The 12,495-nt window shown below is 36.7% G+C and overlaps 1 protein-coding gene across 1 annotated transcript in view; it reads right to left on the reverse strand.

Moving 5' to 3' along the window:
* LOC145674809 (allatotropins-like) overlaps positions 1-3,256 on the reverse strand; it is a 375,336-nt gene extending 372,080 nt beyond the window's left edge. Inside the window, exon 1 of the mRNA XM_081745029.1 lies at positions 2,989-3,256. The gene's annotated coding sequence lies outside the window, so the exon portion shown is untranslated. The remainder of the gene's footprint in view (positions 1-2,988) is intronic.
* Between the last annotated feature and the right edge of the window lie 9,239 nt (positions 3,257-12,495).

Genomic DNA, 12,495 nt, shown 5'->3' on the forward strand with positions numbered 1-12,495 from the left:
CTGTAAACCATAAGGCGTAGTTTTCAAGAAAATCTCCAGAAACCTATTTTGAAAATCTTCTAAGTAGTTTTCGAGAAAATTGCCAGAAACCTATTTTGAAAATCTTCTAAGTAGTTTTCGAGAAAATCGCCAGAAACTTACTTTCTCAGGCGTTGTTTTTCGAGAAAGTAACCAGAAACCTATTTTGTACATTCTCATGTGTAATTTTCGAGAAAATCGCCAGATACCTATTTTGTAAATATCAAAATTGATAGTGTACTGCAACCATGCCACACATTAGACTCTCATCAAGCTCATCACAGTGACACTACCATAAACAATAGTATATAAATATGACTTATGAGATATACAATAAAATTATATAACTCTTACACTTTAATATTTATTTATTTATTTAACTATAATATTGTTCAAGGAAGAGACATCTATCAGTCAATAGGACAGAATTAGAATAATATGCTTGACGATGAAGTCTCATATCCGTATCTTTCGTGAAAATCGAGGAAAACAACTTTTCACAGCGCTGATAACGTTCGATGATTATGCCCTTTAGGTTAAGAAAGACGAAAAAAATGAAATGAAATCTTTGAGTTTTACGTCCCACGGTTATGCCGGTTAGGCTAAAGGAGACGGTAATGATGAGTAACGAATCAAATGGTGGAATGAAGAAAGTGGGAGGAAACGGGAGAACGTCGGGAAAACCCACGCACACGGTGTTTGTCCACCACAAAGTTCACATGGCGGGGGCTGGGATCGAACCCGGGACCCCAAGCACCAGAGGTGAACGCCCTACCACTGAGCTACTGCGGCCCCATTAAGGAAGACGATGATTAAATCAAGTGAATGATGATGAAAGCATTGGTGGAATGAAAAAGTCGGAGAAAACGGGATTATCCCAAGGACACCCCGGATACGATGTTGTCCACCCCAAACTTTCTTGGCAGGGGATCGAACCAGGGACCCCACGCACCAGATGTAAGCATTTTACCACTGAGCCATTGGGGCCCATGTTGCCATGATGATGCAAAACATCCTAAAAAAAGGTAAGAGTTCTTGCTTCAATTTTTTAATCTATATCACGTTATGCTCCAGTTATTACTGAAATATTTATTTGTGAAATATAGACAAAATTACCAAGATATATTTTGAAAAATAATCATCCGAATAAAACTCACCTCCGAAAGAAAAACTAATTAATGAAATATTTATTTACAAAATATTACGGAAATCTCATGCGTCGGTTTTGAGAAAAAAACATCCGTAAAGAAAATCGACCCTTAAGAATAAATTATCGTTTGTGCATTGTTCCATGCAGAAATTACCGATCCCGTATTAATGAAATATTAACAAAATTGACAGACCTTTTTGAGATAATCGCTCAAATAAACTTTACCACCAAGAGTAACCTACTCCTTGTGGATTTCGTTATCAGGCAAATGAGTCATGCCGTATTGTCAGGCTACTAATGAAGCATTTATTTATGAAATTTGAACAAAATTGTTTCAGTCGTTTTTGAAAAACTGCCCAAAAAATCATCCCAAGAGTAAACTCTACCTTATGAATCTTTCTCAGAGAAATGCGTTATATCGCAGTACAATACTTTTTATGAAATGTTGACATACGAAGTATGAGCAAAATCGTTAGAGTAATCTTCGAGAAAATAGCATTTAAAAAAAAATCAGCCTTCAGTAATCTAATCTTTGTTTCAAGGGTAGGAAGAAAACTCAATCCTGTCTCCGTTGAGAATCTTCTACAAACCTAAAGTTTAAAATTAGATGCTCATACGTTGAACTATATGGTTTCTAGGCGGCTAAACATGTTTACTTTGAATGAACACACGAACGGGCAAACATTTCAAAAATAACTTTTTTTTTCAGCATGTACCATGAAATGCGTAAATGCTTTAAAATTTCGAATTTGATGTTTTCAAGATCACCGTACTTTCTTCTCTCCTATCGTTACTTGGAAGTAATAACTCAAACCCAAATATCACAGAAGAAAACAACATACAGAACACAGTATGGCCACTTAACAGGAAATGTCTAAATATTAGCAAGCACTCAGAAACATATTTTATAAAGTCTCTATAAACATCAGTTACGAAGCGGAAGTATATCTTTCGAGTCGTGAAGACGGAGAATATGCGCCCTTTCAATGTTAATGATCTCGAATTTGGTTCCAGCTATGGAAACATCTAAGTAATGTGTGGATCTCAGGCTAAAACACATATTTTGATCCATATAATCTAACAGGAAAAGGAAAGAGTTCCTTTTGAGCCAAATGACCTCTTTCGTCTAAATGGAAAGTGCTCACTTCTTCTTCGTATAGATTTGGTTCGAAAATATCTTTAAGTTTTCTTTCCACGGTTATACCGGCGAGGCTAAAGGGAATGGTGATGATGAGAAATGGTAGAATGAAGAAAGTGGAAGGAAACGGGACAACTCCGAGAAAACCACACACAAGGTGTTTGTCCACCACGAAGCTCACTTGGCGCGAGCTGGAATGGAACCAGGGACCCCATGCACCAGAAGTGAATGCTCTACCACTGAGATTATGAGGTCCCTAGACTTCAGTTCGATTCTAGGAAGGGATTCAGATCCCAACGTACACTATAGGCTCAGTGGTCAAATAGCCAATAACGGTACTGAAAAGAGACATTAAACTGTCTAAAGTAGATAATACGTTTCATTCTTGTATTCCTGGCCTTCTTATTGCTTTCCCGGAGGAAATATCAAACAATCCTCGTATAAAACCTGCAGCTGCCTCTTTGAGCAGTATCCGTTTTGTATGAAGCTTCAGTGTTAAAAAGAGGGGCAATCGCGCAAAAAGAAAGAAAAAACAAAAAAAAAAAAAAAAAAAAGAACCACAAAACTTCAAACAACTTGATTAAGACATTTAGAGGAAACTTTCCGAAGTAAATTTTATTACTATTAACATATATAAGAATTAGCAGAACTTCTCGGATTTGTTTCTGTACGAAAGACCTACCTGTTATTCTTTGAGGAAAGCGGCGGTACTTTTGTAACTTTTAGCGGATGACACCTGTTGTTGACTGGAACGGTTTTCTGTTGGTGATGCCTCGGCGAGCGACGAAGGGTTTATGTGAGTATGTGTGTATGTGAGTATGTATATATATATATGGTAAGCTTGCTAGTTTAGTGAGCGCGGACGTAGAAAGCCGACTGAGGGTTTTCGGATGTGTACAGCACGTTTTGTAGTACACGATGAAACTCTCTTGGAACGATGTATAAAGTCTCTCTCTCTCTTGGAGTGGTTTCGTTGCAGCTATAGAATGACGCACGATCCACCCACTTTGATTGCCGTGATACGCCTCTGTTGCGCAAGTCTTGCCACGCCTCCTTTCCCCAGCTTTCAACTTTTGCAAAACTTTTCTTCAAAAACCGCAGTTCCTGCTGACCTTTTCTGCTTACATTCTCTCTCTCTCTCTCTCTCTCTTTCCTTGCAAAGAATGAGAATTGTGCATTTCCTTGGACTCTGTAAGAGAGATACACAAATATATTCTATATTGAACAGTATAAAAGATTCCTGAAGCCAGCTGACGCCTCACTAGTGTATATATATATATATATATATATATATATATATATATATATATATATATATATATATATATATATATATATACAGATCAACTAGAATTTCTGAGGGCGATTATTCCTTTAAGGAAATTTCAAAGATTCCGAAGGGCAGCAGACGTCGAAATCTTCCCCAGTTTAAGTTACTACTATTTCTGTGAGATATTTGTCTTGGAAATGGGACGAAAATTTTTCTTATAGAAGAATGATGATTAAATCACCCCCCCACCCCCCACAAAAAATTGTTGAGTTACATTTTAAAAATGTAGTTTGTCTCTGAAGTATTTAGCCAAGTATGTTAAGATTTTTCTTATTTGTACCTTAAAGTTTAGTGTCACTTTTTTCAGCACTGAGGCTTATATGAGACGTGGTCCTACAACTTAAAATGGAATAGGAACCACCATATTACCATTCTGCACATTCAATGCTCAGTCAGCAGAAATCGAACCGGAGATCAGGTGCACTTAGTGTTGTAAGGGTCGGGGAGGGGAAGGGAAATTAAAAAAAATACGGTAATGACCTTTTTTTCCCAAAGTTAGAAAAAAACGGAAGTTTTGAAAAGCACACAACTAAACTATTAGTTTTTTATCTTCGTAGCAGTTCTTTGTTATACAGTCAATGGAAAACTAAATTTCAGTAGCAAATTTTATACAATGTGCTGTTCCTGTTGCGTATAGTTGCGTATCTGCATTTATCATTGCTATGAGTGGAATTCACTCGTGATGACAACCCGTGGGGAAAATCCCAGTTTGTGGGATTTTTGACACTTTTTTCGAATAGAGATAAAGGGAATTTCCATAGAAATTGTTACATGTATCATTTCTTTGGGAGGAGGTGCTGCAATAGATAGTTCAACAAAAACTTTGCATATAACGTTAGACTTACTAGATAGGCCTAACTACACATAAACACTCTCATATATAAATAAGTTATAAATCCATACTGCAAACAAATCATTATCAAAATATACTACTAGACACGTACTTTAACGCCAATTACAATTTCCACAGAAAATGATATCAATGTAAACATATACATAAAATTTAGGCAATATAAGCGAATACTTAATATAATCCTGCAAAAGTCATATAAACGAACATAACAATCCACATTGAATACAATTCTTTCTTCTTTTAATTCCAGTTTTCATATTGCCATGAGATGGTACTTATTAATACAATTAACACATCTTCCTAATCGCCCAACAGATATTGGTAGCATATACGGGATCATCGACGTAAACAAAATTATCTCTTGGCGGGAAATAGACAAATGCGTCTTCAATAAATATGAACTCTTTCCTGAATGTGAAATTTTGTTACTGTAAAATGCATACTACTATGTAAATAATATGTACAGTGCGCCAAGGAAGTCATTAATAACTCTGTTATTCTTTTAAAAAATGCAAAAGGAAAAAACAATTAACTTTTAACCCTTTCTGATCGTGTGATTTTATTTGGAATCACAAGCTTCCAATGAATTTTCTTACTTCCGTAGACATAAAAATCCATTGAAATAAAAAAATATCTTCATTTTTTGACAAGAAATTTTCCACATGCATGTCTTTGCCGATTATACACGTACTAACATTATAAACAATATTGGGCGAATTCGTTATCAAATTATATTCCTACAACAACATATTTATAGACATACGACAATAATTTTGGACATGAGTGTACATGTTTTCGTTAACATTTTGAATTGTCTCTTTAACTACTTATTCATAAACTGTTTTTATTAACATAGAAAAACTATTTTGATTAACGTACAAGGTTTGAATTCACTCAATATTGAAGGGAGTGAGCGACATACAGTAATTTTAATTTTCATATTTTTATGAATTTTGAAAATTTTGTAGAGCGTGGGTAATTCAAAAGCAAAATGGGAACTTTTGCCTCTCGAGTTGGGATTTCTATAATATTTAAGGTTGGCATCACTGATTCACTCTCAGCCTCCGTTCCCCTTAGAACATGCACACAAAGAAACATATGAAGAAAAGAAAATAATTTGTTTTTGGAAACAAAGATATAGAGTTATTCATTAACTGAGGCCTTAATTTATTTAAAGTATAGAGCCTAATTATTTCCTATTCGCGTAAAAATTCATTGAACTACAGAGTGGTCCGGAAGTGGGCGCACCCCCTTTAGTTTCAACAGTATAGTGTTAGTTATGCTAGAATGTCTGTACACAGTTACCTTGAAGTCTTAAGAGTCTTAAGAATCATAAACATCGGTATGATCACCATCCATGTCGTAACACAGCTGAATTCTGTGCCAAGTTCTCTCATATGTTTTAATTAGGGGTACGCCCACTTCTGGACCACCCTGTAGTACGCAGTAAATAAAAGGTATGGGCCACCACACTAAACTTTCTTGCTTTCCCTTCTTAAATTGAATCATATCATACTGTACAAGGATCTTATAAAATAGAGGATCTGCCCCATATATATCTTCATCCTATTAAATAATGAAGCCAAAAAACAACCGAGGATCGGCACGTCTGATTGGCTACTCTCGTTTCCGACATCGTCTGATTGGCTTCTTTCGTTTCCACCCAATCAGACGATGTCGGAAACGAGAGTAGCCAATCAGACGTGCCGATCCTCGGTTGTTTTTTGGCTTCATTATTTAATAGGATGAAGATATATATGGGGCAGATCCTCTATTTTATAAGATCCTTGATACTGTAGTTGTTACGGAAACGCTTATTTAAGAATTTTATTAATAGGCGCTTTCCGAATAATATATTGAATAAAATACATTCAATAGAAAACTAACCCTTGTGGATTTTTTCAAGGGAAATTATTCATATTATACTGTAAGGTTGGTAGAAAAATGTTATTTTATATGAAATATGAACACAATAATAATCACTCTTGAGAAAATCTTCCTTAAAGGATAACCACAAGAGTAAACTACCATTTATGGACCTCTTGCATGCAAAATGATTTATATCGCATTATGGAATTGTTTTTTTTAAAGTATTTATTAGTGAAAGAAAATCAAATCAACGGAACAGTTTCTGAGCGAAATCTCATTCATTCTCATATTACCCCTTATAACTTCTTTTTTTTTTTTTTAATGTAGAGTGATTTATATCGTCTCTCTCGAGACAAAAGGGTGTATCTCATTGTTTTAACTTTTCCAGGAGACAAGTTTAAACCTTTTCTCATTATATATTCTATCGTCTTCTGTTAAAATTTTGTTTGATTTCGTAAGTTATATACCTGAACGAAGGATATCAAATGTAATTTTAAAAGAAGACAATAGAATGAACAATGAGAAAAGGTTTAAACTTGTCTCCTGGAAAAGTTAAAACAATGAGATACACCCTTTTGTCTTGAGATGGACGATATGATGTCACAGGTTTCTTTACTGGTATATTAAGTGAAGAATTTGAACAAAATTCCTGAGTCGTTTTTGAGAAAATCGCTCGAAAAAGCTCACTTAAAGTATAAAGTACCATTTTAAAATTTTCTGGAAGAGCAACGGCTTATGTAATAATATGGGGTTGTTTACGAAATATTGATTTATGGAAAATGGACGAAATCATTAGAGCCCTTTTCGAGAAAATAATATTTTTTCATCCTCTGTCTAATTTTGGGGCAGGAAGAAACTTCGATTAAAAAAACAGAAGAATTGTATAAAATATTAAGTTTAAGATTTGGTCTCGATACGATGAACATAAATTGCCTTAAAGTGAGTGCACATAAGGACGAATGTACAAGTAGACGAACAGACATCGAAAAGTAACCTTTAAGTAGTTTGTAGGAGTTACAAATGTGTAAACCTGTTGAAATTTTTAAATGTGATTTTATCACGATTATCGTACTTTTGTTCTTCCTATCGTCTCCAAAGTAAAATGAAACAACTCAATTTTAACACAAGCCTGGTCCCAGCGTGCCTACTACTTTAACGTGATATTTTAACAATAGAAGTCCGGTGTTGCGGTTAGTACTTACTGATTTGCAGGAGATTCTTGTCTGCAAAATGGAACACAGGTGTTTGATTACGGCCAGGTCCTGTGATTGGGCGAGCCAGGGAAGGGATTCAAGTTAATTCCAGTGTTCCTCAAATCACGCCGCAACAGCTTCAGTTTTGTGGATGGGTGTGCGTTATCATACTGGAGTATGGCATCATTGTGTGAAACATAGAACGCACAACGTCACAGGCAATGACGCAACTGGTAAGTGTCAGCAGAGGACCTGCTGGAAACCGGGATATTGCAGCCCACAGCATCACAGATCCGCCGCCGTGTTTCACGTTTTGGCGGAAATTTCACGAATCGTAAACTTCTTTCGGTGTCTATCACGCTGTTTGAAGTAAAGTGAATGAGACATCCGAACATATCACACGTTTCCAGTTACCAGCACTCCATTTGGCATGTTCGTGGCACTATTTGTCTTATGTTGAAGGGTCATAGTGTCATGGCCACTTGCCAGTGATTTCGTCCGCATATCGATGTCATGTAACTCTCGACAGACTATGCTTATTGCTAGATATTGCTAGAATTTCTCTGCTACTTGCACTACAATCGTACAAGTTATGAATGACGATCTACTTTAATGCTCAGCGGGAACTGTTACTGAGGGTGTTTTTCCGACCAGTGTTTCTCGTCACCGATGTGGCTTTGCTGTCAGTTTTGTGCGTCGTCATCATCTCGGCTACTGTCCTTCGTGAAGCACTGAACACACTTGTCACTTTCATCATGATCGAATCACATAACTGAGCGCTAACAATTTGCTCTCTTTCAAAATCAGAGAGGTCATCCATTATACAACCTCGTCATCTATCAGATAGGTCTCAGTTCAGTGAGCACTGCTCTTCACGTAGTACGAAGTTAACTCTAACCCAGCACTACCAACACCCCAGCACTGCGGTTGCCGCCTGACGGTTACCGACGCCGACATGACGTATTCCGATCTCCAGGACTTCCCATTAGATTATAAGGATCTATAAACTCTTGAACAAGAGCAAATTTTTGAATTCTGTTTTTTTTTCAATGTACAATAGATAACTAAAGTGACTCTCGAATAAGTTAGGTAATGGCGTTAATCCGTTATCATCTTCATGGGTAAAGATGACTTTAACGGTAGTTATAAGCCATTTTGTATTATTAAAACAAAGGTAATAGAAGTTGTACATTACGGTGTTAGATAGAAGAAACATCATCCAGCGATTGACATCTATTGAACGAAAGTAAGCTTATAGTCCGTGACCCTTTTTCTTATCTACCAGAGATTATTTTGCTTCTTTGTTACAATTTTATCTTCATGATCGGCCATACAGTTAAATGGGAGCCCAGTTTCTTCGGATACCTTTCTGATGGTACGGTGACAATCCATTCCAACATCTTACACTAACTGCGCCTACTCCTTCTTAACGAACGAACGACTTCAGCTACTTCAATCTATTGACTTCTTCAGCTTGTGCTAATGTACGGACTGTTTTACGGTGGGTCATTATCGCCACATACTTTCTAGAACTTTCCGTCACAGTGACGTGTGGTTTTTTGAGAGACCTCTTGGATTGTTCAAGAACTCGGTTCAAGGTTCGTAAACATCCTTAAAGACAGTCGGTTTCAATCTTCGGATGCTCGCAAACAGACAAAGGAAGGAAATATAAAACAACACTCTGCTAGTGATTCTACGCAAAAATAATTTCGCGGACCGGAGGTTGGAAACCACTAATTTAAAGTATTTCACTGAGTAATGACCACTTAAGTTACATACTACACAACTACTCGCTTTAACGACTGGTATTAGCACGGCATATCTCGACAACGATTCTAATTAGGCCTACCTATCCAAAGACTTTTCCCTTGCACAACCATGCGTACACTTTCCTTTTGATCCTGTTAGCAGTGTTTTATTTAGAATCCGCGTGTTTTTTCTTTTTGTTGTGTTTTTTTTCTTTTTGCTTGTTGCAGATACAACATTAGTGTATTCGTAACTATCTGTAGACGGCCAACACTTCTCTACATATGTATATATCCCGAGTTGTTCACTCTTAGGTCGGCTGCACATTTAAAATCAAATAAAATCTTTCAGCTTAATGTCCAACGATTATTACCGTTGGGCTAAGGGAGACGGAGAACTAAGCCAACTGCATGATGATGCAAAATTTGTTGGAATGAGGATGTTGAAGGAAACGGGAATACCCAAGAAAACCCATAGATACCATGTTGTCCAACACTAACTTACTTGTCCAGGGATCTAAACTGGAAAAGAAACAAGAAACCCACGCACTAGAGATAAGTACTCTACCACTGAGCCACCATCCCCCCCCCCGCCGAACATTGGCAGAAGATAGAGTAGATGAGTCGAGGTACAGCACGGTGACCAATGCAACAAAACCTAGTATCATATATTCATTCGAGCACGAACTAGACAAATACATTTGCAACGCAGTGATTGAAACACACAGCCACCCACACATATTCCTCTCTCCTCTTCCCCCTCTCTCTCCACATTCTTTCCTGCTTCTGGTCAGTATACAACTGACCTTAACCTTCGCTCTTACTGTTTTCCGTGTGATTGTAAAGGTCTGAAGAGACATCATACATCTAGCAGATGGAAACGACAGCATTTTACATTATTACATAGCTAATCACCTTTAAAAGCTTTGTATTGGTGAAGGTAATCGGAAAATTAATTAGGGGAATCTATTAGACTTTGTTGCTTTAAAAAAAAATCAGCCACGTTCAGAAGTTTCATGTCAAACGCATCCACGATAGCTTCAAGTCACGGAAATTATGGGTATTTACTGTCCCTTGATCAAAAGAGTGGCCAGAGAACAGGATATACTAAATCATTTATCCTCATTTCCAAACGTTTTTATCTACATTTGTTTCTTGGATTCCCTCTAGAAGTTTATCTCCATTTGAATTTGGCATTTTAATTTCTATCCAGATAAAACCACTGTTTAAATATAATTAGCTATCTTTAACTATTACTTCACTATTTAATTAAACTGTTAAACTGTTGCAATCCCAGTGTTTATTAAATGGCTACTGCATTGAGTCACATACATCAACAGAAATTGTTTAAATATAGTCATCTCTTGAAAGCTTCGTACAACAACATGGTAAGTTTCTTGTGAGTTTCTGGGTAAGCATGAAAAGCGCTTCGTTATTGACGAAATGGCTGCATCTCACGGGCATATAGTATTGAGATTCCCTCCGCATCATTGCATCTTGAATCCTATCGAGATGGTGTGGTCACAAATTAAGCGAAAAGTCGCGGCACAAAACCTCAAAGGACGACCTGTCAACGAACTACTGGAAATACTGCGATCTGCGTGTGATAGTGTTGATAGTGAAAAATGGATTAACTACATAAGACATGTAGAAAAAATGGAAGACAGTTATCGGGCCCTACAGCATATTTTTGATGACGCGTACACTACCCCTTTCATAGTGGAAATTGAAGACTCCACGTCAGAAAGTGAAGAAACAAATTCTGACTCAGAATCGGAGTAAAAGGTAATTACTGTCTTCTTTATTTTCAAATAGAGTATTAGTTTCTATTTTTCTACTTATTAATTTCCAGATCTTCCAGCCAATGGTTTTCTAAAACTAGCAGGTTCTTTCGACGCACAAGGAGTGGGTTCTGTTCTTAATTGTGTTATTCAATTTTTAGTATCGATTTAGAATCGTAACTTAATTGGAAGAAAATTAAATTCAGAAATAATAAAATCCGTTAAAAACTGCAGTAAAGGCGATAAGAGTCATTCCAGGCCCGTAGCCAGCCCAAAAAATTAGGGGCGGGGGCGGTCGAAGTTTGGGGGGCCCGATCCAACCACATTATAGTTCATCACCATATTATAGTTCACTTGTAAGCCTACCATGAAATTTTTAGGAGGGGCCAGTAAAAATTTAGGGGGGCGGCCCCTAGACACCCCTGGATACGGGCCTGAGTCACTCTTTTGTTATCTGTGCTTGAAATTGTCCAATGTAATAAACTCATGTTGATTGCTCTAGTCATAATTACGTACAGCGTATTATATTTAAAAAAAACTTATTTGCTTATGTAATTAATTATTTTAGAACTACGTGGAACTTCCAACTCGGTTTCTTTCCTTATTTTTATGCTTTTCATAGTTTGTCAGCTGATAATGGGCATTTTTATTATTGTTGTTGTTAACTGAAAATAGGAAGGAAAGCTTTTTTCTTATTGTGCCGGGCTTTAACTATCCAAACGGAACAGAAGTACGGCAACACTGAGAGAAGTGACAGCTTACATGCTCGCGAGGACTGACCGAGCGTTGTCCTAACCAAATTGATAAATGCATGATCTCTTTGTCTTTGCAGTTCACACAAGACACTATGGAAATATCGTAAAACTTAATAATAATAATAATAATAATAATAATAATAATAATAATAATAATAATAATAATAATGAAAACAACGTTTTTTCACAGCGTGAAGCTTACGGTTATTGCCATATATTTACAGAGTAGATGGCTTGTGTATCTTTTCCGTAGCTCATTGCATCGATAGTTAGTCGGCAGACGCCGTGCTGTTCACACCGCTGTCTCGGTGGGTGTATCAGTGGTAGTGTTGACTGTTGAGTGTGTTTTTTATTTCAACTCGCCCCGCATCGTCAAGTGGAGTATTTTTCTACTATCATGTGGTTAGTGTTTGCTATTTCCTACTTTATATAGTCTAGTGCGAAGTACTGTTTTACTTTCTAAGTGAACCATCTCAGTTAGTGGAATGAATACTTTACGTTTGTCATTCCAAGACGTAGTGAACAAGCCTGAATAAATTAATACATTAGTGTTGCATGTATGGATTCGTAATACTTCCCATTTGCTTCCAGATCAAGTTATAGTATTGAGTTTGATTATAGTCGCAAACAATTATATCTTAAGTTAATATCGCAAGTGCTTTG

The sequence above is a fragment of the Thermobia domestica genome, chromosome 18 (assembly GCF_964235325.1).
Source record: "Thermobia domestica chromosome 18, izTheDome1.hap1.1, whole genome shotgun sequence".
NCBI lineage: Eukaryota > Metazoa > Arthropoda > Insecta > Zygentoma > Lepismatidae > Thermobia > Thermobia domestica.